At 35.0% G+C, this 25,424-nt stretch overlaps 1 protein-coding gene across 18 annotated transcripts in view; it reads right to left on the minus strand.

Moving 5' to 3' along the window:
• The window catches only part of PTPRD (protein tyrosine phosphatase receptor type D), a 1,164,217-nt gene that overhangs the window by 588,219 nt on the left and 550,574 nt on the right, over positions 1–25,424 (minus strand). The gene's annotated exons all lie outside the window — the stretch shown is intronic.

A 25,424-nucleotide genomic window follows, 5' to 3' on the forward strand; every position in this document is an offset into this window, starting at 1 on the left:
ATGTCTTTGGTTTCCAAGCTCAAACGTTGGAGTTAGGAAACTACGATGTCAGGTATTGAAATAGATGCTTTGTTCAGTCAATTATTTCAGTGGTAAGTCTTATTGCATAAAGATAAAATAGCTTTCTCTTGAACTGGGCCTTGGAAAGGACTTCAACAATTTTCATACTTTGTCTAGGACTATAAATTTGGAACCTAACAAACAAATTTCCATAAGAGATGCACTCCAATAGCAAGAATTAAATGTTGTCACAATATTATGTCAGTGCTCTTGTAGGTTTATTTGAAACTATAAATTTGAAACATTTGGGGCTAAAAAAATTCCAATTTTCCATTTTGGAGGGTAACATACCACTTAAACCAGTATTATATACTGCATGGAGGAAGTAAAGGTGAGTCCACACAAGAAATTTAATAACACAATCTAAAATATGGGAAATTTTGCATCAGAGCCTACCATTTGAAAGCCTCTGAATGTGAGAGCAAAGTGCAAAAATTTCATGTGTATTATCTCCTAAAACATTTTGGGTTAGTCTAAAGAAATGCATGATGAGAAAAAATTATTTCCACCATGGAATCAGCTTGGCTTGGGGGATCGTATGTATCATTGTACAATGCTACTTAATTGTGCAACACAGAAAAGAAAGTAGAGTAAGAAAAGTAGGCTTGCATACATTATCGGTTATTTAAGTATTTTCTTGATACTAATTTCACACAAAAGCCAAAATCAAAATTCATTTATAGTTTCTGTATTTTACTTGAAAAACACAGGTATGCTTCTGAAAAGGATTTTTTCATGATAAATAGTTCATTTAGCCACATTCAAAAAGAAACTATAGACAGCTGAATAAAATATGAAATGAAAAATAGACTGAACTTTCAAACAGAAAACAATATTTGATTTCACTTATCATTAAAACTTGCAATGCAGTTATGTGTACATTAGTTAGTTATTAATAAATTTGGAGTTGCTTATACTTGTATAAAATTATTTGAACTTATAATAATTCTGAAGTGCTAACAAGAAGCATGGTCCTTTCTGGTCTTTGAAGGGCTGTATGGCATTATAATTTTTTTGTCAAAACTGTAGAAAAATTTCTTTTCCCTAAGCTCTGGAAAATTTCCCTCTTCTTCTAAGTTCAGAAATATTTCACCAAGCTATTTAGGATTCTATTTTCTGTTTCTGTTCCTTGATATATTTTTTCTATTTTGTATCAAGCTTCTTAAAAATACAATATATTATTATTTTAATAATAAAAAGCCAAAGGCTAAAGGGCTGCAAAAATACTTTAGCCACTCAAAATGCTGACGGAAATAATAATCTCTAAAAAGTTCTTACTTTCCAAACACAGAGAATAGAGGAGCTGAAAATAAGTTCAAGCTTGGAATAGAAGAGAAGAATTGATGTAGTAAGGGTGTATGCCCCAATTTCATCTAAACTTTGTTTTGTACAATACTTTGGTAAAAGAGGATAATAGGTTGAATTCACTTATGTTCATGAAGGAAATTAATGATGTAATGACAATGCTGGACTGGCCAAATTGAACTTCACAAAGAACTATGAAAGCAAATGAGATATTGAAAAATAAAGAGTAAAATAAATAAGATGAAGACATTTAAAAGAGAGTCAAGAAATAACAAGAGCAAAATTTTCATGCTCTCATATTGCAAGGAATTGGAAGGAGAGGTAGAAGTCAAATGTTACTAAAGGTATAGATTGAAGAAAAAGTAAAATCAAATGACAAAAAAAAGAAAATTATTAAATGATAAAGACTCAGTAGGTGGAGGTGATTAAATGAAAAGATTGCAAGAAACAAACATGATTTTAAGAAGGATATTAATGAGAAATTGAGAAAAGTAATGTGGACTAATTTAACATCAGAAATATTTCAGAATAACAAGACTGATAATTAGTTGATATTAAAAGAGAAAGATATATGAAAAATTAAGGACTTTATAATGAAAACTGATGGCACAGAAATTTATAATTTAAAGGCAGAACAGGAAACATGCCTGTTTTAATATTATCTGATCATGTCCTCATTATATTTAATTTAGAACAAATGATTATTGCCAGGCAGATGGCCCAGTATCAGGCATGACCATGTGGTGGACTTTAACATGATGACTCACTGACCCAGATCTGGCACGCTTTGTTTTTGTAGATGATGGTATTGAATGTGCTGAAGCAATCCACTGATTTAGCAAGTTTCTGGTCAGTGGCATTTTTAAATTTTTTTCAATAATGCAGTGAGTCCAATGTCCTGACAGAGAAATTCTCCAGAAATGGACATTCTTGAAATCACCTGTTAAAATACTTAAACACATATATGAAATGCATTTTAGTTGCTGTATACTGTAGAAGTCCATGACTTAGTGTATAAGAGGCTCTTTGGCAAGTTGCAAACAAGGAGATTATCCTGTAAAGACTTTTGTTAGTTGTATATTTCACCTCCTGCATGTGTATTACCCTTAAACTCAAAAAGAGATAGTCATCAGTAATCCTGTGATCACTCAATTTTAATTATTCGTTATAATATTCACTTTGATGCAAAAGTCAGTCATCAGCTAACTTCTGGTTTTCTTTTATTTGTGATAAATATGTCTTTTAATGCATTAATCCACAGATACAGTAGTACTCTAGAAGTATAGCTAACATTGTAAACCTATTGATTTGCGTTGTTCAGGAGAAAATTCTGCTATCAGTTTTCTTTTAAACACATTTTCTACTAAAATGTTTTTTATAAAGTTTCACACATGTAACTTGGCATGAATTTTAAGGACATTCATGGAGATTGTTTTCCCGTGTTAGTGATCTTCACATTTATCAGCAGTCAGGTGTGCTCAAATCTTGCAAATTCCATATTCATGAAAAAAATCAGACTGAGAGCAGTGGCATGTGCATTAAAATAAATGTATTTAAGTTCCTGTAGAAAGCTATAAATCAAAAGTCCTTAGCTCCATATTTTAATATATTTTAAAAAAATTAACCAGGTAAGAGATAGTAGACTAAGTGGGGATTAATAAATTCTGGAACGGGATCTTGTTTTTAATGAAATATCTAAAGATAGATCCAGAGCATTTTAGAAATTCTACTTCATTACCAACAATAAGCTGGTCAAACGGAGCTAAATACAACTTCAAGCCCTGAAACATGGCAAAGAAGCATGTTTGAGCACTGCTACGTCTGGCTTCTGAAATGAACTGCTATTATGTAGGGTCCATAGGCAGCTGCTAGTCTTATCTAAGTGAGGGTCATGCTGATAGTCTTTGCATTCTACTAAAACCAAAAACATTCTTAAAGAATATTTCATGTTTAATTGTTGCACTTGTGTCAGTTGTCCAATAGACTCCAGAAACCTTTCACATTATAAAGAACTGTTCAGCTCTATTGGAAGAATCCTTTTGTGTGAAGCCTTTAATTATCTTTTATGCAACAGCCTGTGCTTTTGTTTGACAGTATTTCTGCTTGAGGAGAAGATATGGTTACAATTAGCTAATAAATAAAAAAAGTATAAATAGCAAAGCTGGATGAAGTCAAGATTTTTAACCAAACAGAAAAAAAACAAAGCTTGACTGATACTAGTAATAATTTTTCTCTTAAGATAATTAATTTACATTAAAAATTATTTTAATGCTTCTAGGCTTACAATTTATAAGGAGTTAATATTGTCTAGTATACAGCCTTACTGGACTTTTTGCTGATAATAAAATAAACAGATAAATATATTGGAAAACAAATACTAGATGGCTTCTTTTTTGTCAACAGGACGGAGAAATAGAAAGTTGCAGAATACAACATGATTAATGGGATAGAATTGAGAGCAAGCTGAATATTAGCATAGTAAGTTGTGAGAAATGCAGTCACTAAACAATCTTTTTTTTTGAGGAGTGGAAAATAGTTTTGGAATATTAACATAAACATTTATAATTAAGAAAGTATTTACATAGACCGTAACTACTGATGTGAGGTATGCTAGGAAGGAAGTTAAGCCTGAGATTAAAACAGAACTGCCCATTGCTGTGACATTTTAATGTGATGTGTCACTTATACTTTCTCTCCTAAGTGAAATACAGGAAAATGAGACTTTCATGTTTGTCAAGATGATTGCCACAGAGAAACTAAAAATCAGAGTGTCAACCCGAATAAATGCTTAATTGCTCTTTAGGGTAAGTCTGCTAGAAGAAACAGAATAAACTATAGCAGAATAGTGTAGTGTGTGAAATAGTTGCCAGGAATTCTGGAACCACAACCACTGTGGTTTGAAAGAGCCAAAACCAGGGAGCAAACTCACTTAAACTAGTGGGGCATTGGCAACTCTGAAATTAGTCTTTCAAATTCTTCAATGTTGAAACTGCAGTCCTTTTAACTTCCTTGGATTTTGACTAAAATAACTTTTCTAAGGTTAGATGATGTTTCAACTTCACTTATGAAGTAATTTTTGCAAAAGGAAAACTGTGCTTTTCCTGTCTGTTAGGAATCTTCCATATATTTAGAGAAACTATGAAACTGCTGAAAGCAAACTGTGCATTAATAATGTTAGGGGATGTTATTAGGAGAGTGGTGTAATCAGGAGAGAAGGAGTGACAAAAAGGAATTGCCCGAGACTTGGAGATAAGGAGAAAATGCTTAACAGTTCCTATATCAAAAGTCCAGATTCTTATTTAACTTCAGGTGCTTAAGTTTGTAGACCTACATTACCCAATGCAAATCTGGACCACAAATAGGATGCAAATTCAGAATTCCCAAACTAGCACTGATGTGAGCTCTGTAATGTGTGGCAAATAACTGGAACGATATGAGAATGAGCAGGTTATAAACAATTAATTAGTTTCTTCTGTCATCACTAAGATTCTGAGAAACTCCTCTGATGCAGCTAGGCAACAATGTGACAAATTCTGATCCTGATGATAACTTTTATGACACATACATTCGTGTTATAGAACAAAACTTATTTCCTAAGTGGACAGATTGATTAACTGCATAATAAATAATCAGAAAAATGCTGTATATTTTTTATCTTTAAGGATCTCTCTCTTATAATCTTTTTATTACTCATATCTGAAAACAGATTTTATTTAGAACAATAATATTAGCATTGTCATAAAGGCCTATATACACACTGACACAATGCATTACAAATAAATAACTTTTATAGCACTGTTGCATTTTTTTTAAAGTTATGAGAAATTTTGATTTGTCCATATGAAGTTTAATGTGTGAAAAACATGACTACATTGCATGTAAAGAAAACAGTATTTAATTTGACGTAGCTTTTATAATGAAGGCATTGAACATAAGAAAAAAAATTATCTATCTAAAAACTGTCTAGAAAAAGCCTTTACGTATTTGTTTGAGAATCAAACTTGCAGGAGTTCTATTGTTTTGCTATTTTCCTGTCAAAGAGAGTATTATGAGTGGCTTCACACACAATTAACAGAAAAAATGCTATAGTTATTTAGTTGTTCACCAGTCTTACTGGCGAAGTATCAGCTCTCTGTCATAACAAATTGTTAGTTGAGTTAAGCTTGAGTCTGGCTTTATAATGTGATAGAAAATTTTAATTCCCAGGAAGATGTCAGTCTTTCCTGTATATTGATTGGAAAGGCATCAATCTAATGCCAGTAACAGCCTGGTACACTCACCAGATATGATCACTATTTTTTCACATTTCTACAAAAAATGTGTAATTAATTTTGAATTTCTGTGAGAAACATGTATCATTTCCCTACAGAGGAATAGCATACTTTATATACATTTTTTCTGTTATCTAAAAATCTCTCAAATTGTTCAGGATTTGGGAATGAATTTGCCTCTCTCTTTGGTTCTGGAATGACCACATTTTTTCTTTTTCAAAGAAAATTTCTTGACAGATAGGGATTTTGGCAGAATGTCCCTTCCTTCACATTGCTTGAGAGACAGAAAGAAACAGGATAGAAAGCAAATCTTCTCTAAAATACAAATTCACAGGCAATACATGCAGCCCAGTTCTCTAGGGGTTCCAGGGTTGACTGCAAGATTTGCTCCTCTGTTTTTTCAGAACCACCTTGACACAGACTAATCCTTAGAATTCAGGAGCTTTGCACAGCTTTCCTGACCATTTGCAGTGCATTATGACACCAGCTGAGTGGAAGGAAATTGTGGTGGTTTGACCAGGAAGAAGTGGGAATTCTGGGATGTTGTGGTCAAACCAATGGGTGCTTGGATTTTGATATTGGCACCTGGGATAGCCAGTGGCGTTTGGACACACCTCTGAGAACACCCAGGGGTTAAAAGCAGAGCTTGGGGCCTGAGAGGTTCCCTTGGGACTTCGAGGGACACGGAGGTCGGATCTCTCCCCCTGTCCAGCCACTGCTGCTGGGCAGGGGAGGGGCAGCCATGTGGTAGGCCTGGGCCTGGACAGAGATGGGAGTGAGGAGGCCTTGGAGGATGGAAGGGTGGAGGAGCCCCAAGAGACATCGGACAGCCATTCCCCCCCCCCCCCCCCTCCCTTGGAGACAGACAGACAGAGAGAGAGAGAGAGTGCAGCCTGTGTCGTTATCTCGAAACTCAGTAAACATGTGCTGGCAGCAGGCAGCCCGGCTGAGGAGATGGGGGGGTGCAGCCAGGAGTCCAGCCGCCTGGAGGAGTTTTTTAACCCTTTTTGGACAATGAAAACCTTACAGAACATTAACCCTTCCTAGACGAGAGATAAGAGTGGAGGAGGACGAAGGAAATGAGCGAGTGATGGAGGTCTGGACCAAAGAGAGAGTGAGAGATGTTAGAAGAATGGAGAAGATGGAGTGGCATTTTATGCTGGACTCTTTTGTGTAGCCATGGGCAGAGCCATGTTTCCATGTGATACAGAGACTGAGTCCAGGGGGAGAAATGTCCCAGAGCCAAAGAATATTCAGTGTGGGTACCCCTCGGCCCCAGGGGGTATATAAAATATGGGGGGGACAGATGTCCCAAAGGTGGGAAGGTGAGATACTGTGCTTTTCTGGAACTGGACAAAGCATCCTTAAAAAGACAACCCTGGAAGCAGCCCTGGTTCCTGTTCGGTGGTGACAGCACCGGAACAAGGAAGGAAAAGGCCACCACGACACATGAAAGGACTCCCTCTCCTCTTGAGGAACTGAAAGTTGAGCATTCTAAAGGGTGGTGTTGGACCCAGAACTGGTGATTTTGGAAGACGTATTGTATTGGGAATTTAGGGGGGAGGAGGAGGAGAGTGTTTTTGTGAGGTTTTCATTTTCCTTGTGTTTTCTTTTTTCTTTTGTGTGTAGTTTAGTAATTGTTTGTGTAGTTTAGTTAATAAACTTTTCTTTATGTTTAAGTTGGAGCCTGCTTTGCTTATTCCTGGTCACATCTCACAGCAGACACCAGGGAGAAGGTATACTCATGGGGGCTCTGGCTTTGCCAGGCCCAAACCATGACAGAAATGCATTTGTGTTGCTCTAAATATCTGTTGCTTCACAAGGTTCTAACACTGGCATTTTTGCATCATTTTCTACATCTATGTAAAATGACAAGCTGCAGAAATCATGGCACCATTTTCATTTCCCTTAATACAAGACTCATCCTTGGAAGCTGAGAATCAGGTTAAGTGGAGTTGATATGGCATGATGGCTTGCCAGTGTTTCCACCATAGCATGTCTCACTTTAAGAATTTGGTGATTCTTAGGATTTGAGCGCAAGTATTGACTTAGACTGTATACTTCCTGTAATTCTTTCAGTGAAATGAATCCAAAGAATATAAATGAGATTTGTAGGCTCTGAGGAAGATGAAATTTCCATCAAAAAACCCCCCAAATCCATAATGAAATAAACTGCATAATAAAATCAATAACTATATAACTTAGTATAACAAACTTGGGACTTCAGAAAAAACGAATTATACTAAGGCAATCACATACTAATTAATAGAAGAGAATTGTATGAGTCACAGACACTGTATTACCATAATAATTACAAAAAAGCACTAATCTCATTAAACCAACCTGTAACATGATTATCAGCTCACATGAATTAGTGATGTCTCCTTCTCATACAGTAGAGGAAACCTCACGTGAAACTACTAAGTATAACCAATGCAACGAAAAAGTCATGTATATTATTACATTTTCAGTGGTATTAATAGAAGAATTTTATTTTCTTATAACAAAAGAGTAAGAAATCAACTTGCATTAATATCTGCAAAGTTATCCTCTTAATCACATGTACTTGAATATTTTTAATTGTAAGACCTGTTTATTTTTTTGTTTATATTGAATAATAAACACTTTATACAATTTTATTTGGTTTTCTAAAGCTGTATTGCTGAAGGTATTTGTCCAGGGAGCCTTTCTATACACACCCTCATGGCACCATACATACATGCCATATATCTCAAGATTGCTGGTGCCAAAACAACAAAGTGGAAGAGACAGAAAGAAAACCTTTTTATTAAGCACAGCAACTGGAAAGCAGGAAGGCAGCGGTAACCATGTCCAGTTAGTTTCTGTTTTTATCTGTGTTTTCTAGTTATTTGTTATTTAGGGCAACTCGGAGAATTAGATTAAATTTAACATTTGCTGCAGCAAAATGGAAGTCTGTGTCCATAGTGCTGGACTTTATATTGTAAGTCCAAGATCTATTTATAGGGTATCTATACTTGCCTTGTAACATCTCCAAAATGTTTGTGTTACCAGCTACTTAATTATTTTCTTCTTGGTTAAGGTGTCCGTAAATCTAAAGCCAGTGATAATAATGTTGATTTATTTCAGTTTTCATCAGTGTCACATTGTTAGGTATGGGCAAAACTAAACTACACAACACTTTATCTATCTATCTATCTATCTATCTATCTATCTATCTATCTATCTATCTATCTATCTATCTATCTATCTATCTATCTATCTAATGAAATAACACTCATTATTTTCTAGTTAGTCATTTTGTATATTTTATTCCTGTCAAATGATGAATTTCTACGCTACTAAGAAATCAGAAAATATTGAAGGAAAATATTACAATACTTGTTTTACATTCTTGCTCATATCTGGATTTTTTAAAAAATCATTTTCTTAAAATACTATGAAATGAAACTTTTATGATTAATGTCAAGCAGAAAAGCTGCTAATCTACTTGCATCTGTCATCTGTTTCATCTTTTCAAAACAATCCAAATGAACAGACATCTTATGACCAGCACAGAATATTTTGACTGGAAAATGCTCTCCTGATTTGAAATAGATATCTCTGTTTCATGTGATCCTTTATTTTTCATAAATGTCTTGACATTCATCTTGCAGTGGGAGGACATTACCCAGTGACAATATTCATCTCCTTTTGACATTATCTCATAAGTGAAATAATGAATAGAAGGAAAAGAGTAGCATATTGTAAAAATTATCTCCTGTATTATATGAACAAAAAAATACATGAGCATAAATTAATTGTTGTGGTTTGTTGACAGAAATATTACACAAAAAATTAGGAAAAAAAAAAAAACAGAAGATAAAACTAAGATAAATCTTGCAAAGGGGTTGGTGGGGAGAAGATAAAACATCTTGACGTGAATAAAAAGAAAACAAACTATTTAATGACATAGGTCTTTTCCTATCACTGACCTAGTAATAAGTTGTGTGAATTTTAATTAAAGGATTTTAGAATTATAAGGAAGTCCTGTATTAAAGGACTCTTTAGTGACACTATGCTAATTTTCTTCAAGTGACCTGATTTGCACAAGTAAATCCTAGTATTCCAGCTAAATACTTCAATTACTTTAAGATTTTGTATTTTTGGACAAGCTGTCTATGTGATATGTAAAACAAATACAGTCTTGTACCATTGTTCTTTCATTAACATTAGCTGACTTGACATTAGGTATTCTGAAGGATTTAAAATGATCTTGTGAAAGTCTGGGTTATTTGGTCTTTATTCTCTTCAGGTTTTTCTCTTGTGTTATGCTATAGCAAAAATCTTTATGCCATAGCAAAAAGTTCAAGCAGAGTAAGAAAGCTGAATATAAAAATATACAAAGCCGCTTGAAATTGTCTCTATCTAGATGGCATTTTTGCCTCATTTAAAGCTGAGTATCAGGAAAGTGCGTACAGGGAAAACTTCTGCTGGGAGAATTTCTTCAGAATTTGCTTTTCCTACAAGTGAACTTTGCACTTGTGCCTGTTAGAAAAATTTCCCATGTTAGAGAGCTTTCTGAGAATAAAGTAGAACCAGCTTACCCTAAAAAGGAGAGAAGACTGCTGTTGAATTTTGTTCATTGTGCTCTTAAAGCATGGTTTCAATCTTACACCATCAATTCTTTTTCAGTATCAAGCATGCCATCTACAACCTCTCACAAGTCCTCTGTGGAAGTTGGTTCACTGGTTGAGAATTTTTCCAGTGATTTTACCACAAATCACTATGGATGGCATTTATGTCTTCATATCTTAACTAAGAAAGCACTTTGAAAATTATTAAATTATTTTAACCGACATGATATCTAAGATGTAAACAACTTAGAATTTTACTCCTACCAAGATATGAGATTTCCAATATTATGCATAGTAGTTAAATATTTTCAAGTAGTGGAAAAAAACCCTCTTTAATATATTGTAAAAGTTAAAACATATTCAGAAGTATTGGTTAGTCTCAAAGCTCTTCAATTTCTTTAAACTGCAGAATAATAGGCTGTGTGTTATGGGAAATTGCTTCAATATTAAACTTGTCAGACTTTGGAACAGGCTTCCTATGGAGGTGGTTTAGTCACCATCCCTGAAGTATTTTGAAAACATGAAGATGTTGCACTTAGGAACATGGTCTTGTTGTGGAAGTGGCAGTTCTGGGTTAATGATTGGACTTGATTATATTAAGGGACTATTCTAACCTAAGTTATTCTGTGATTCCATAAAGTGATGAGCAAACATTATCTGAGAACTCATAGGGGAAAAAATATATGTAACTAAGTAAGACTAAATGCAGACAATAGTTTTTTATGTTTGTACTGAAGAAACAGTGAAGTATGTAATTTGATTAATGAGTTGGACATCTTTTTTTTCCTGTAACTTACGGGCTCTCTAGACTAATAATTTTATATTCATCTTATAATACTATTTATAAATTCTGATTAATGTATGTAGTCTTTACATCTATGCTTTTGGTACCTTATTATGATTAAAAAATTATCAAACGCTGTAGATTTTAATATTACATTTTGTAGGGGAGGTGACTTCCTAAAAGGAATACAAAAGGAAACCTCTTTTGTATTTCTATTTGTATCTCCATAAGGTTGTATTTGGAAATTGTGTTTACAAGTTCTGAAGCAAAATTTTAAAAACATATCAGAGTATCTGACCTTCGTAGTGGAAATGCTTAGGTTATTACACTGAGAGTCTCAAACTAATTGTTTGCAGAGAAAAAAAGAAGAAGTGTATATAATTTGTCTGTATCTAATTTGTACTCCTGCTAAGGAGCTGTTACCCAGTCTTTGAAGTGGGAGAAATGAGAACATATTGACAAGGGCTTGTGCATGAAGTCACATTCAGAGTTCCTGATTAAACCAGCCTGTTTTGAGGTTGGACTACCTATCATTAGTGTCATTATGCCTTTTATTCCTTAATTGCATTCTAGTACAGAGGACTCAAAGCAAAAAACTGAATCAGCCCAGGAAAAAATCGCAATCAAACTTGTCTGTGTCAAGGTTCATGGTTAAACCTCTGTTAACCTCGGTATTATGTGAGCTTAATTTATGCAATGCATATCAGAATGTGAAAAAATAAAATCTTCAGCTTTGGTCAGCTTGCATTTGTTATGAGTTTTCAGGAAATGATGAGTTAGTGTTTAATTAACCCTACTACAAGCAGCTATGATTTCAAATGCTGAATTATGCCTTCTAGTTTTTAAGTCAACAGATGTTGACCTTGCAGTGGCAAAATTTCCCTCAGCAATATAGACTAATCAGCATTACACCTTTCACTTGCATGAAAAGAGCACTATCTAATTAGAGAATATGCTTTTAGAAAATGAAGGTTGAAGGTTAAGATTTCATTTAGGATGCATTAGTTCAAATATGCCTTTGGGCTATTCCCAGTAACTAGGCTTTTTATGAGTTCTCTTAAAATGATATGGAAAGGACACTCCTAAAACTAAAAAGAAATTGATTCAATAGTATGCATGAATTCATATTCAATTTTTGTAGGAGTGGCCCAGGATGAATTGAGGGTTCATACTATATCTCCTTTTGAATACCAGTGTACATCTTCACAGAACTACTGTATGAATAGTGTTAATTTTGAGATACAAACAATCATAAAACCCCCATGGATTTGAGACTTGATATTCACAGAAGAAACATACACATGGATCTTGTATGTTTGTATTTTTGCTCTAACACACAATACTCCAGACTAGTATTTACTGGCATCTCTGTGGCAGCAAACCTTTCGCTGGTAGTTCCTCCTACTTAACCCACTCTTTCTCAAAAGACATTCCAGATATTTTTACAGCTACCACTTACATTTTTGTCTGGGAAGAGTACTGCTGAAAGGAAAGACTGGCAATCCTATCATTAACTAGCCAGACAGAACTTATATAGGATTAACTCCAAAATTACCACGATGTGAAGAAAAAAGTAGAATATATTTTAAACATATCACTTAAATTAGAAAATTGAGGACAAGTATTAAATAGTCACTGTGATTACATGGAAAGACATACAAGCATTTATAGATTGGACGAATGAGATGTTTGGCCACTTGCTTGCAGCAAGTAAATAGAGGTAGAAACAGGAATTTGTATGATACCCACTTCTTAATTATAAACTAATAGCCAAAATTTTATTTTCCTTCTGATAAAATGATTCCAGATTTAGTAAAGCCACTTCACAGATAGTAAAATTCGTTTAACATTTAAAATTTAATTTAAAATTCTGTAAATAACAAGTAAAATCAGAGCACATTGGAAAAAATTTGTAAACTGTTTCCATCAGGAGAAGAAATTCTTTGTTAAAAGTGCATTGTAAAAATGTAAAAAAAAAACCCAAAAGAAAGTCCACTATCTTCCTCTACTGCTAAATGCTTTGGATCTCTTCTCTGCAGACAACTTGCTTTCTCTGAACAATATTTTCTACCTATCAATTCTTTTGTCTCATTGCAGCTGGATAAGTTGTGATAGAAACGTAGTATTGTAGGCAATAAAAAGATAAGAGAAAAAAATCAAAGGAGGCTTTCCTTTATTTTGAGATTTATAACACCGGTTAAAAGCTAATGAATACAGAAACTACGGCTAATCTTCTCCCACCTGAAAATAATTGCAGACAACAAAAAACAAAGTTTGAAATTTTTATCGTAGTTTTGTAAGGTTTTTCTACATAATTTTTGTTTCTTTAGGTGAGATATTTCCTTCAGTTGGCTGCTATCACAACATATGTTTCTTGAATGTCAGGATAATGATTCAATGTTTTTAAAAATGGGTTGTTTCTCAAGGACTTGGGTTATTACTACGACTAAAACAATATGACTACTTTCCTCATAATTTCATAGCAAAATCTATTTTGAAGTCATTAAACAATTATGTTCAGTTTAACATTGAATTTTAGGTTATGCTTCAGAAGAACAGTAGGTCATCTTAACAGAGATGAATATACATCTGGACAAGACTCATACAAGCCTCTCTGCACAATTTGTGACATTATTCTCGTTGCTTGAGGGCTCTGAGAAGAGAAGGTTCCCAGGAAGCGGCTAGGAATTCACTCCATGTCAAAACTGTAACGTCTCTTTAGAAGAGTGACATTTATTGATAAGGAACATAGACTGGTTTGGTTGGAAACTGGCATATAATTTTAAATTGACACTGTGATTCTTTCGTCTACATAGGTTATATTTACTTCTCTGAAAGTAATTTTCAAAAAGTAGTTTATATACATATGGAAGCTTTTATGCCTCATTGGGTGAAAGGAAATGGAATTTGGTCACTTATTAGTTTAAGTGATCTGCCACCTCAAGATTTCTGAGATGAATAAATAGGCCTGTACGGTATTGTGCACTGCTTTGCTGGATATTTCAGGTAACTTAATAAGTCAGCTGTGTGTATACGTATCTACCTAATGTTTGCACATTAATCACACGGTGTTTATAAAATAGTTTGATAAATGATTGCATAAAATTGTCATTGCAATGTTCCAGGCAGATTTTACTGACAACATTCTAGATCAAGTTTGCCCTGAAATGCAGCCCTGAATTTTTATTTACTAATATCCCAACTCTGCAGAAAGAGTTCAGCCTCAAAATTATGTTTATTGTGTGCACTTGAGTTGAACAAATGTAAATAAAAACAGAATCAGGTACGTAACTTACCTAGCATAGTATCTTTTTTTGGTTATAGAAACCTGTAGAAGAGGTACAGTTTCTAAGTCATGAGAAACATTGAAGAACCTCAAACTCTGGAAAACATCCAAGTAGGAATACTGGTAGCAAACAGCCAAATATGATTGATGAAGACATGTGTCTTTAGGGAACATGGAAAACTGAATTTAGAAGGAAAAATCCTTTAGAATTCAATTTATTTATCTTTTAGGGATGGAAGATGCTACCTGTTTGCAGTTATGATGCAAACATGAAAAGAATGTGCCATAAACTTCTAAATATATGTGTTCTCCAAGCTTCAATCACAGCATTTTTTCCATAGAACACAATGAATCCTACAAGGCTATCATGAGTCAGAACTGTGAGAAATAAAAAACAAACCAAAAAGCCCCAAACAAACAAACAAGCAAACAACCCCAACAACAACAACCCCCCCAACAACAACTGATATTTGCTGAAGCTCAAATTTAAAGGATGTATTAATCTCTGATAAAGTTAGTCAAGACAGAGTTATCATCCTTCAAACTACTTTGCCCAAGAGGGATCCCATGTGACTTCATCTACTATATCAAAATACTGGAACAAAAAGACGCTTTCAGGAAGTTTCATGAGCCTTCTAGGATAAGAAAAGAAGTTACTGATGCAATTAATTTTTGTCACTTAATCAGTAATTATGGCAAAATAAGAGGAAAATTCTCCTCCCTGCCCCTCAAAGACGTTCCTCCTCCAGATTTTGAATAATTTCAAAACTTTTCAGAGATAAGTAAAATTAATCCCAGGAGGATGAGATTGAAAGTAGAAAGTTATTATTGTATGATTTCAGAATTTTAGAAAGCAAATCATTAGATGTGTGAATTTATATTTATACAATAAATGTATAAATTTCTTACCAGTATGATAATACAGTGTTAGGATGAAAAATATAATCTGTTCCGTTCATTAGGTTTAAAAAAAATTGGTTTAATTTTAAATAATTCATTCTGAATTAATACTCAAGGATTTCTAGAAATGGCAGCATGTAGAATATTTAATGGACTCTTCTATATAAAGTTCTAAGGAAAAGACTCAAGTTTTGCCATGGACTCCTTAACTTTTATTCCGCTGTATTAATATATCTTCACAAGAATAAGAGAGGATGGAACATCAAAAAGCACTACATTGCCCATCTGAGAGTCAGTAAAGCAAGATCCTAATACTGATCTTGGAGCATGTCCTCTCCTCTTTCAGCTAACTAGATCTACTTACTAGAAGATTGAGAATGAAATCTGTAAAGCAGAAAAAGACTGTACCATGGAACACTTATCAACAATACATTCATTTGACCACTGAGGTGTCTTGCTATTTGTTTGGTTAATATTATGTATGTGTCAATTTATAATCTACCTTGTAGGTAGATGCTTTCTAAATTATAGGATATCATATGTTTTCTAAATTATAGGGTATTATATACTGCAGAAAAATGCAAATAAAATATTTGAGATGAATTTGCCTGATGACAGAGACATTTGACATGTTTTATGAGAGAATGACAAATTTTTTATTATAATAACTGTTTTAAAATATTTCAGAATGATGAAGAATCTTTTCACAAGTTTAGGTACTCAAAGCAATTTCTCGTGTCAAAATAACATGAAAAAAAGGTTTAAGTTGAAAATGGAAACTGTTCTTTATAATGTAGTCCCAGCGGAAAATATAAAATGTTCCAATATTTCTATTCACATTAAATGTTAACAATTCTACTCAACATTACCAGCCATGTTAAAAATAAAGTAGCTTTGAAAAGAAAGAGACCGCAAGGCTGAGAAATATGTAGAATTAAACAAATGCCTTCCAGTGTCTGAGCCTACAAGAAAGATGGAGAGAGACTATTCACAAGAACATGAAGTGACTGGAGAGGGAGAAATGGCTTTAAACTGGAAGTGACTATGTTTAAATTACGTATTAGGAAGAAGCTCTTCACTATGAGCGTAATGAGGCAATGGAGCAGGTTACTCGGTAGGATTGTGAATGTCCCATCCCTGAAAGTGTCCAAGGTCAGGTTGGATAGGGCCCTGAGTAACCTGGCTTAGTGAGAGGTGTCCCTGCTCATGGTGGAGGGCTGGAGTGAGATGACCTTGCAAGATCACTTTCAGTCCAAATCACTCTGTGTTAACTATGAAAATCTGGACAACATCATATTGGCTCCATCAACAACTTCATACATTGCAGACAGCTTTGTCATCAACTCAGCCAAAGGCTTAGTAAGAATTGTTGTAGTGCCTCAGGTACACTGACTGAAAATGAGAGATCATTGCCTGTAATACTAACTAAATAATTTGCAAAGTAATATAAAAGCACAGAGCTGCATTAATAAGAAGTTTTATATTTTTTACTGTTCCACGACAGTGGGAGAATATATGATCGTTTCCCATGATTTCCAGTCTGAATGATATTAACTACTTGAAGAACAAATAGATTCACCATGGGATTGTTGTAATAGGACAAGGGATCTTGGATTTAAAATAATAGAGCCTCAATTTAGATTATATCTAAGAAAGAGGGTTCTTACAATAATGGTGATAAAACACCCAAACAGATTGCCCAGTGGAAAGGCTCTGATGTCCCATCCCTGGAAACCTCGAAGATCTGGATGGTAGTTTGAGCAATTTTATCTAGTTGAAGATGTCCTGCTCATGGTGAAGGTGGTGGTCTAGATGACCTCTAAATGTCTCTTCCAACCCAAACCACTTACTGATTCTAGGAATAAAGCCTATTCTATGATTCTCTGAATAAGCACTTAATGAGTTGCAATACAGTATCAAGTGTTCCGAAATCAGCAGAAAATTCCAACTGACTGTGCAAATTGATTAAAGTCCGCAGAGACAAGACTGTATTTGACTTCCAACAAGTTTGAGGAGAGAAAGACTTACAGTCTGATATTCTTAGATGACAAAATACAGGTAACTGTATTTTGTCATCTAAGAATAAATTATCTGTCTCCTAATTATGTAATTACAGTAAACTGCTAAAAAAATAAGAAATGTTCACGTGACGGAAGGAAAAACCCCAAACAATTTAGCTTCACCCTCTACATATTTACAGTCCACATCTAATAATTGCTGAGTATGTAAAACTTAATTTTTCAGAATTTTTTAAATGCTTCTGAGAGGCTCCACCAAACAATGTTAAAATCCAGATCCAACAGGACAATTCTGTCAGATTTTAAATCTCCAGTTATGTATAATATGTAGGTATACAGACCTAGATTGGAACTTTGTCTTAAGGTCAAAAATAATATCTTAAACATGTAATTTCTTGAGATTTTTTTTTTCAGATTATCCTGTTAAAAATATCAGTCGCATAAATATAAAAGAGAATGGCCTAGGGTTTTGCAAAACCAAAAAGAAAATCTGGATTTGAAAAGAATGTAACTGACTGACACAGTGTTCCAAAATAAATAGTAACTGCTTCAAAAATTTTCAGTTTTCTTGCCACATATAATTATTTCTGACCTGTATCCTATGCTGTTAAATAATCCTGCATAAATTAGTATTTTTTTCCTTGGGAAATTGAAAAAAAACCCAATGAAATCCTTCACTGTTCTTGTTCTTTTCTATTTTCATTTTGGAAACATGACATGTCCTCCTACTGTCAGTTTACTACGGCAATATATAATCATCTGACAAATCTATCATGTTTGAAATTAGTATCAATAATTCTAAGTAAAAATCTCACATAAAGGCTCTTGGGAGGTTACTCTAGACACACCTTTTGACAACTTTTGATGATGGATATCGACTGTTAATTCTTAGTGATGTTTACAAGTTCCTGTGCTTGTCATAACTTGGAGCTTTGAATGCTTGTTCTGTTAATTATTAAATTGAAAAGAGCATAGGAGGGTAATATTTTTGTCTGTTGGGCATTTTCAACCTCTCTCAAATATTAATCTCTATAGACCATTTTATATAACAATGAAAGGCCAAATTCAGAACTTTTCCTTTATTAGTCAGATAAATGAACAGTAAAAACCAAGCCAACCATATAACAAAGGAATAGGAAAAGTTAAAATAAAAGCAAAAACAAATACAAACCACAACCCCCCACCTTGCACTATGATTCATGGGTTCTATATTCTTGTTAGTGCACTAGATAGTAATTTTCCATAAGAAATAGGACCATCTGAGCTTTGGAAAAGTACTGAAATTCAACTACCTATTTGAAGGTGACCGTCTGTGATGCACAGTAATATATCCTCCCAATCATGGAATTCATGGAATTCATCAGACTTCTGGTGGTTGTTTTTTTGGTTTTTTGTTTTTTTTTTTTTTTTTTTTTTTTTTTTGTTTTTTTTTTTTTTTTTTTGTTTTTTTTTTTTTTTTTTGAGTAAGGTCATTTTCAAATATTAGCAGGTCTGAAAGGACTGGTTGGCATCTAATGCAGCTTAGATTACTGCTGTGTGCACAGTCACTTGGGTAACATCAGTACAGTGCTCCAACCCAAAAAGCTACCAAATAGTAACTTGCATACCTTGTCTGGAGTCAAAATAAGGTTGATACTAACTTTGGAGGAGGCTAGTACACCTTCAGAGGTCAGTACCTCTCCATGACAAACAAATGGGAAGACAGATGGCTCCTGTGATGACTTTAAAAATACCATTCAACATTATGGTGCATTATTATGATTCTCTGCCCTTCTTACAAAGATCAGACTGTCTCTCAGAATAATAAATACATAACTGAGGATTTTTTGAAGGCCACTTCTCATCTAGAAAGAACTCACAATTTATGAACTCAAGGTAATGGTATAAATTTTTATGAATAAAAGTGGAAACTAATGTACATCTTTGTTTTTCTCTAGTTTACCTTTATTACTTTAGAGAGATTTTTTCTATTTTAATTTTACATGCCCAATTTGTCTTTTTTTGGTAAATAAGTATTTTCTTGTCTTCTGTAATATGTCAAATATTAAAATTTAGTTGATTTAAAAATAATTAATGTGTATGTAAAATCTAATATTGTGATCTTGAACTTTTCAGTCAGACACACCAAAGTGCTATGAAAAAGAACAAAATTATTAGATAAAAAATCTAGCACGAAAAGATTTTATGCTAATTACAAGATAAATTCTCAAATATATCTATATCAATATCTATCTATATATATATATATAATTCCTGATTTTTTTCCAGAAATTTCTATTTAACATAAAAAGTCATGATTTTCAGATAAATGAACTGTCTGAAGGCTTTTAATGTAAAAAATCTCAGGACCAATGGTTTCCTTATTATTTCATAGACAATTTTAGTTTGAACTGATAAAATATTAGACATTATTAACTGGGTTAATGCAACCAAATATACATTTATGTCTGTGTCACTCATCATAACAGTCATATAAGCCTATAAAGTTTAGATTCTTGTTAGTGTGCAGGCAACATGATTTCAGTTGTTGCCACTTTGATTATGTAATCAGAAAATTCCATATTTACTCTGATTTAAAACAAGTATATCAGTATTAAGTGTACCAACAGGGCACAATTTTAATTGAAGTCATATTTTCTCATATAATATCTGTATTTTTAGTACTCATTTTCCCAGTGTTCATGGCTATTGGTGATACTCTAGAAGGTGCTGTAATATACTGAAAAAACTCCTAGTGTAATACAACAGCAGAATATTTAGAATCTTATTTATTCAGAGCATAATGAATTGCCTCTGAAACATTTGGTTTCATTTTTCAGTAGCACATCTCGCTGTACTTCAACAGAAATAATCATGCTTTATATTGGTGAATCAAACAATTTTCATTATTTTGTAACAGAGAACTTTGAAACAGAAGGAAATCTATGTAGTAGGAAGGAAACAGAAGGAAATCAATATAGTAATTTACATATAGGGGACAGGTAGTAACAGCAGAGCAAGAGGTTTCAGGACAGAAAGATGCATTAAACTTTCTAAATGTACTGAACCACAAGATTGATGTGAAATGGTCTATTTGTCAAGTGGAAGATGAAGCGGCTGGAGATCTGTTCTGTCTGATACCACCTGCCAACTGCCTCAAGGTTTGTTACAGGGGAGAGGAGCTGAAAGCATACAACAAATCACAGATAAAGGCTCTTCCCCTTAGCATTTGTAATTGATGTATTAGATGCATTTCAAGTATTGTGATGGATATTTTTCAAGAGTCCTGGTACTGGGTGACAATGGGATGTTTGGTAATCTCCCTATATTGAACAGAAAACATCTGGATGCAGCAGCATATGGACGGCAGCTTCAGTGAAATAATTTAATGCATGCTGCCCACCATTAGGTCCATATGTGCATGGTTCCCTTTAATGCTATCTTCAAGTATGGCAAAGAGAGCTTTAAGCATTTTCTCTTTTTTGATGCTTCTGCAGTCTTGCAGCTATCTACATGTTTATGATATGGGGATACTTCAAATTCCCAGAATGTTCAGAAATCACCTGCAGCCACACCAGTTGACAGAAGTTGAAAATACCCACTTAAAATTCTTTAAGAATATTACAAATTTGATTCCTATTCTGAATCTAAAAATAGTTAGAACAAAAATGTGATCTAGTACTGCTATATGAAGTTATCCACAATTAAGCAGAGAAGACTTGCAGTAAAGAAAAAAATTTTTTGGTTGTTGGTTTGTGGGGGTTTTATTCCCTAAGAATATAAGATACACTGCATATGAAGTATACAGCAAATACACGAAAACAAGATACCTATGTGGGATTTGAATATATTGATAGTTCACTCAGAATTATTGGAGGTTTGACAGACTACTTTCACCTCTCACCCTGCAGGTTTACATCCGTTGCTACATAAAATGAAGAGCAAGTTCAGGCAACTATGTTATGTACCATTTTTGGGGGTTACCCTATGTCTTTTTTGGTGTTTTTCATGTTCATGTGTGGGGAAAGATAAAGCAAGTTTGAAAACAGGAAGTATGATATACAGTTTTTTATTTTCATATTAGCCAGGGAAAAAATATCTTGAAAGCTGTGGAAAGATTATTTTTTGCTCTAAGAAAAGGAGCAGGAGCAAATCAAAGCAGGAAGTCAGTCAAGCACAAAGATAAGGCACTTGCTGTGGCTTTGGAGAATTATAACCCTCCTACATCACACAGAACCAGCATCCAGGGCCCAGCGATTATTTACATCCTCAAACATCTCGTGGAAGGTCAGGATTCAAAATTTGACAAGAGGAAGATGCCTATATCCAATTGGACTTTCTGAAGAAGCCTCAAATCTGACTAACTGGTATGTTGGGGAAGGGAAGGGAAGGTTCCGGGAAGGTTCTGGGAAGGTTCCGGGAAGGGAAGGTTCCGGGAAGGGAAGGTTCTGGGAAGGGAAGGGAAGGTTCCGGGAAGGTTCCGGGAAGGGAAGGTTCTGGGAAGCGAAGGGAAGGTTCCAGGAAGGGAAGGGAAGGGAAGGTTCCGGGAAGGGAAGGTTCCGGGAAGGGAAGGGAAGGTTCCGGGAAGGGAAGGTTCCGGGAAGGGAAGGGAAGGTTCCGGGAAGGTTACGGGAAGGGAAGGGAAGGTTCCGGGAAGGGAAGGTTCCGGGAAGGGAAAGGAAGGTTCCGGGAAGGTTACGGGAAGGGAAGGGAAGGTTCCGGGAAGGGAAGGTTCCGGGAAGGTTCCGGGAAGGTTCTGGGAAGGGAAGGGAAGGTTACGGGAAGGTTCCGGGAAGGTTCCGGGAAGGTTCCGGGAAGGGAAGGTTCCGGGAAGGGAAGGTTCCAGGAAGGGAAAGGAAGGTTCCGGGAAGGTTACGGGAAGGGAAGGGAAGGTTCCGGGAAGGGAAGGTTCCAGGAAGGTTCCGGGAAGGTTCCAGGAAGGGAAGGGAAGGTTCCGGGAAGGGAAGGGAAGGTTACGGGAAGGGAAGGGAAGGTTACGGGAAGGGAAGGGAAGGTTCCGGGAAGGTTCCGGGAAGGGAAGGTTCCGGGAAGGGAAGGTTCCGGGAAGAGAAGGGAAGGTTCCGGGAAGGTTCCGGGAAGGTTCCGGGAAGGGAAGGGAAGGGAAGGGAAGGGAAGGGAAGGGAAGGGAAGGGAAGGGAAGGGAAGGGAAGGGAAGGGAAGGGAAGGGAAGGGAAGGGAAGGGAAGGGAAGGGAAGGGAAGGGAAGGGAAGGGAAGGGAAGGGAAGGGAAGGGAAGGGAAGGGAAGGGAAGGGAAGGGAAGGGAAGGTTCCGGGAAGGGAAGGGAAGGGAAGGGAAGGGAAGGGAAGGGAAGGGAAGGGAAGGGAAGGGAAGGGAAGGGAAGGGAAGGGAAGGGAAGGGAAGGGAAGGGAAGGGAAGGGAAGGGAAGGGAAGGGAAGGGAAGGCTGAATAACAGAGTATTATACCAACAGAAGGCATAAATAGCACAAGGTCTTGATTCGCTAATGGAGATATTTTAGAAGCAGTGTGAAATACAAAGCAGAAGGAGTTGGCAAAACTCTTTTATTAAATTGAGGAGAAGGAGACCTTAATAGACAGATGTCTATTTACTATCACAATTGAATGTAAAGAAAAAGGAGACAGTTTTAAAAACAATGTAGACTATTCAGAGTGTGGTGGTTGAACCTATCATTAAAAATTTTTTGAAAAAATTCTGGACAGGAAGACCTCAATATAGAACTGCATCAGTTACGAGAAGACAAAATGGATTTGAGAGTTAGCAGGGAAAAGTTATTAGTTGAAAGTGTAGGAATAAGATCCTAATTTTTTTATGACACATTTATAGGCCAAAAAAAAAAAAAAAAGAGAAGAAACACCTTTATTGGATTCGTATGTTACTTCTAAAGAATGACTAGGAAGCAGGGCTGGGCAAGATTGCACTTTTTAAAAAATCATTCTTGACAGTAATACAAATTATGAGATATTTCAAGTATCTGCATAAAGACTTCCTTCCCCAGTTTCCAAGACTGAACCTTTAAGTTCCCACTCCCCTAATTTTTTTTCAAGGTCTCTGAAGGGATTTACCAAAGTTAATTCCAAGGTGGAATACTCTTCTAGAGCAGAAGATGAATTGTAGATATAATTATTGCATACTGTGGAAAAAATAAAGTATTTGTAATTAATGGGCAATGGTATTGCAATTAATGGAAAAGTATCACAGTAAACACAGTAATTTTTCCTCAAAGAAGAAAATAAGTATACTGTATCCCTAATATTATGATTTTTCCTCCATGTTGGTTTATGTTGTTCGGTTTTGGGGGCTCAAGACCTATGTGGGTTGGCCCTGGCCCCTGTCTCCTTTCAGCTTGCCTTAACTGGTGTCTAGTGGCCTAGTTACCATTGATGAACATGTGGGTGCTGCAGCGCTGTCAGTGCTGAATGTGGACAAGGGCAGAGGCTCCCAGAGAGTCCCAGTGTGACAACAGTGGACACTTACACAGAGGGAGCTTAGGAAAGGTGACCATATACCTTAGAGGCTTTAATTGGGAAACCACAAAAGCAAAATTCATTGAGACACTGAAATGTATAAAACAAGATCTGCCCTCTCAGCTTCAGCAGTGAAAATGTAGAGACTTAACAGCTATCCAAAACTATACACCACCTCTCTGCTTTCAAGGAGCCTGCAATCTCAACCTGAGGACCTGGGATGAAACCGAAGTGGAGAAAAGGTTACAGGTACTCATGAGTTTTCTTGAACAAGAAGCTTCGTTCTATTATTTACGAGGCTTCACTGCATTATTACAGCCTGTAAAGTGTGAGAACTGCTGCAAATGGACTAATAAATATATGCTTTTTTTGATTAGTTTGTTAAGACCTTAATTGGGCTAACAATTTTTTCCTATTTATGGAATACACTTCCTTTTGGCCATTTTTATAGTTATGATATAATGCCTATTTTTATAGTTATGATATAATAAACACATTCATTCTTTGTGTGCACTTGCACAAATTAATGTGCACTTTAATGCAGAGTTAAAAGCTTTTCTTGACAGATACAAAATGCTTGAGTTCATTATATTTTTGTTACAGAAATTAATCATTGCATTAATGGAGTTTGACATTGTTATATACTTGGCAGTCACTTCTATCTCTCTTATCTGTTGAACATGAAAGAGTCATAACAAAATAATCTCAAAGGAAAGTATATTTTTAAACATATTTTTCTGCATTACTTACACGAATGTGGATTTGTGATTTAAAGATTCCTAGAGAAGAAGGCTGTAATTACAAAATATTACAGGTGATTAGGTTTTTAAAAAAATCAGGGAGCAGCTGGCATGCTCTTTTCTACTAATGAAGATAATTATCCACCAACACATCATGGAAAAATAATCTGGAATATGTTTGAAGAAATACTATAAAAGAGAATCAAATGGTCTAATTTGGATTTTTAGTACTAAAGTTGAACTGCAGGTTATCAGATATACGAACACAACCGAAAAAAACCACTATTGTTTTGTTAAGAGGGAATGACAGTCTAATGGTCTTCCAGTGGACATTAGTTCATTAATAGAGATTTAATACATACTTTTCTTTTTCTTCCACTCCATGATTAGTTCTGCTTATGGAAGATTCAGAATATTGTTTTTTCTTTTTACTTCATTAAAATTTTACCATCCTCATAAGTTCATAGTTCAATGTGTTGTTTCATTATTATTACAAAATAGAGAAATACAAAAAAGTAAAACAAGATCTGTTCCTATATCTTTTATCCTATTTGTCCAGTTTCTCCTCAAAATAGGTGCAAACTGCCATTGAATGACTTGGCATTAGCTGGAAACATCTTAATTAAAGAAGGAAAAAAAAAGTAGAATAACATCATGTGTATTGTGCCTTAAAGTCTGCAGGAACCAGTTTGCTCAATAGCTGATTTCTTTCAAAGAGGTTTTCAGTGCCTTCCTGGAGGTCAGTCTAGACTTAGAGCTGCAGCATGCACTTGTACTTTAACTTATCCCTTCATCCCTCCCATCTAAACATGTGAATAATGCCTGAAATAAAGCAACTTTCTGAGGAAATTATGCTTAAATTGTATTTTATGCAATTATTTGATTAAAATTTAAAAAACTCTAAATGCTAAAATTGAAATAAGAGCAAATATATGCCTTCTAAAATGCAGAGAAATCGATCTACCCAAATAACCTGAACTATCCTATACGGGACTGCTTCAGTGTAGTCATAGTGTCTCAC

This window comes from Melospiza melodia, chromosome Z (genome assembly GCF_035770615.1).
Source record: "Melospiza melodia melodia isolate bMelMel2 chromosome Z, bMelMel2.pri, whole genome shotgun sequence".
NCBI classification, from domain to species: domain Eukaryota; kingdom Metazoa; phylum Chordata; class Aves; order Passeriformes; family Passerellidae; genus Melospiza; species Melospiza melodia.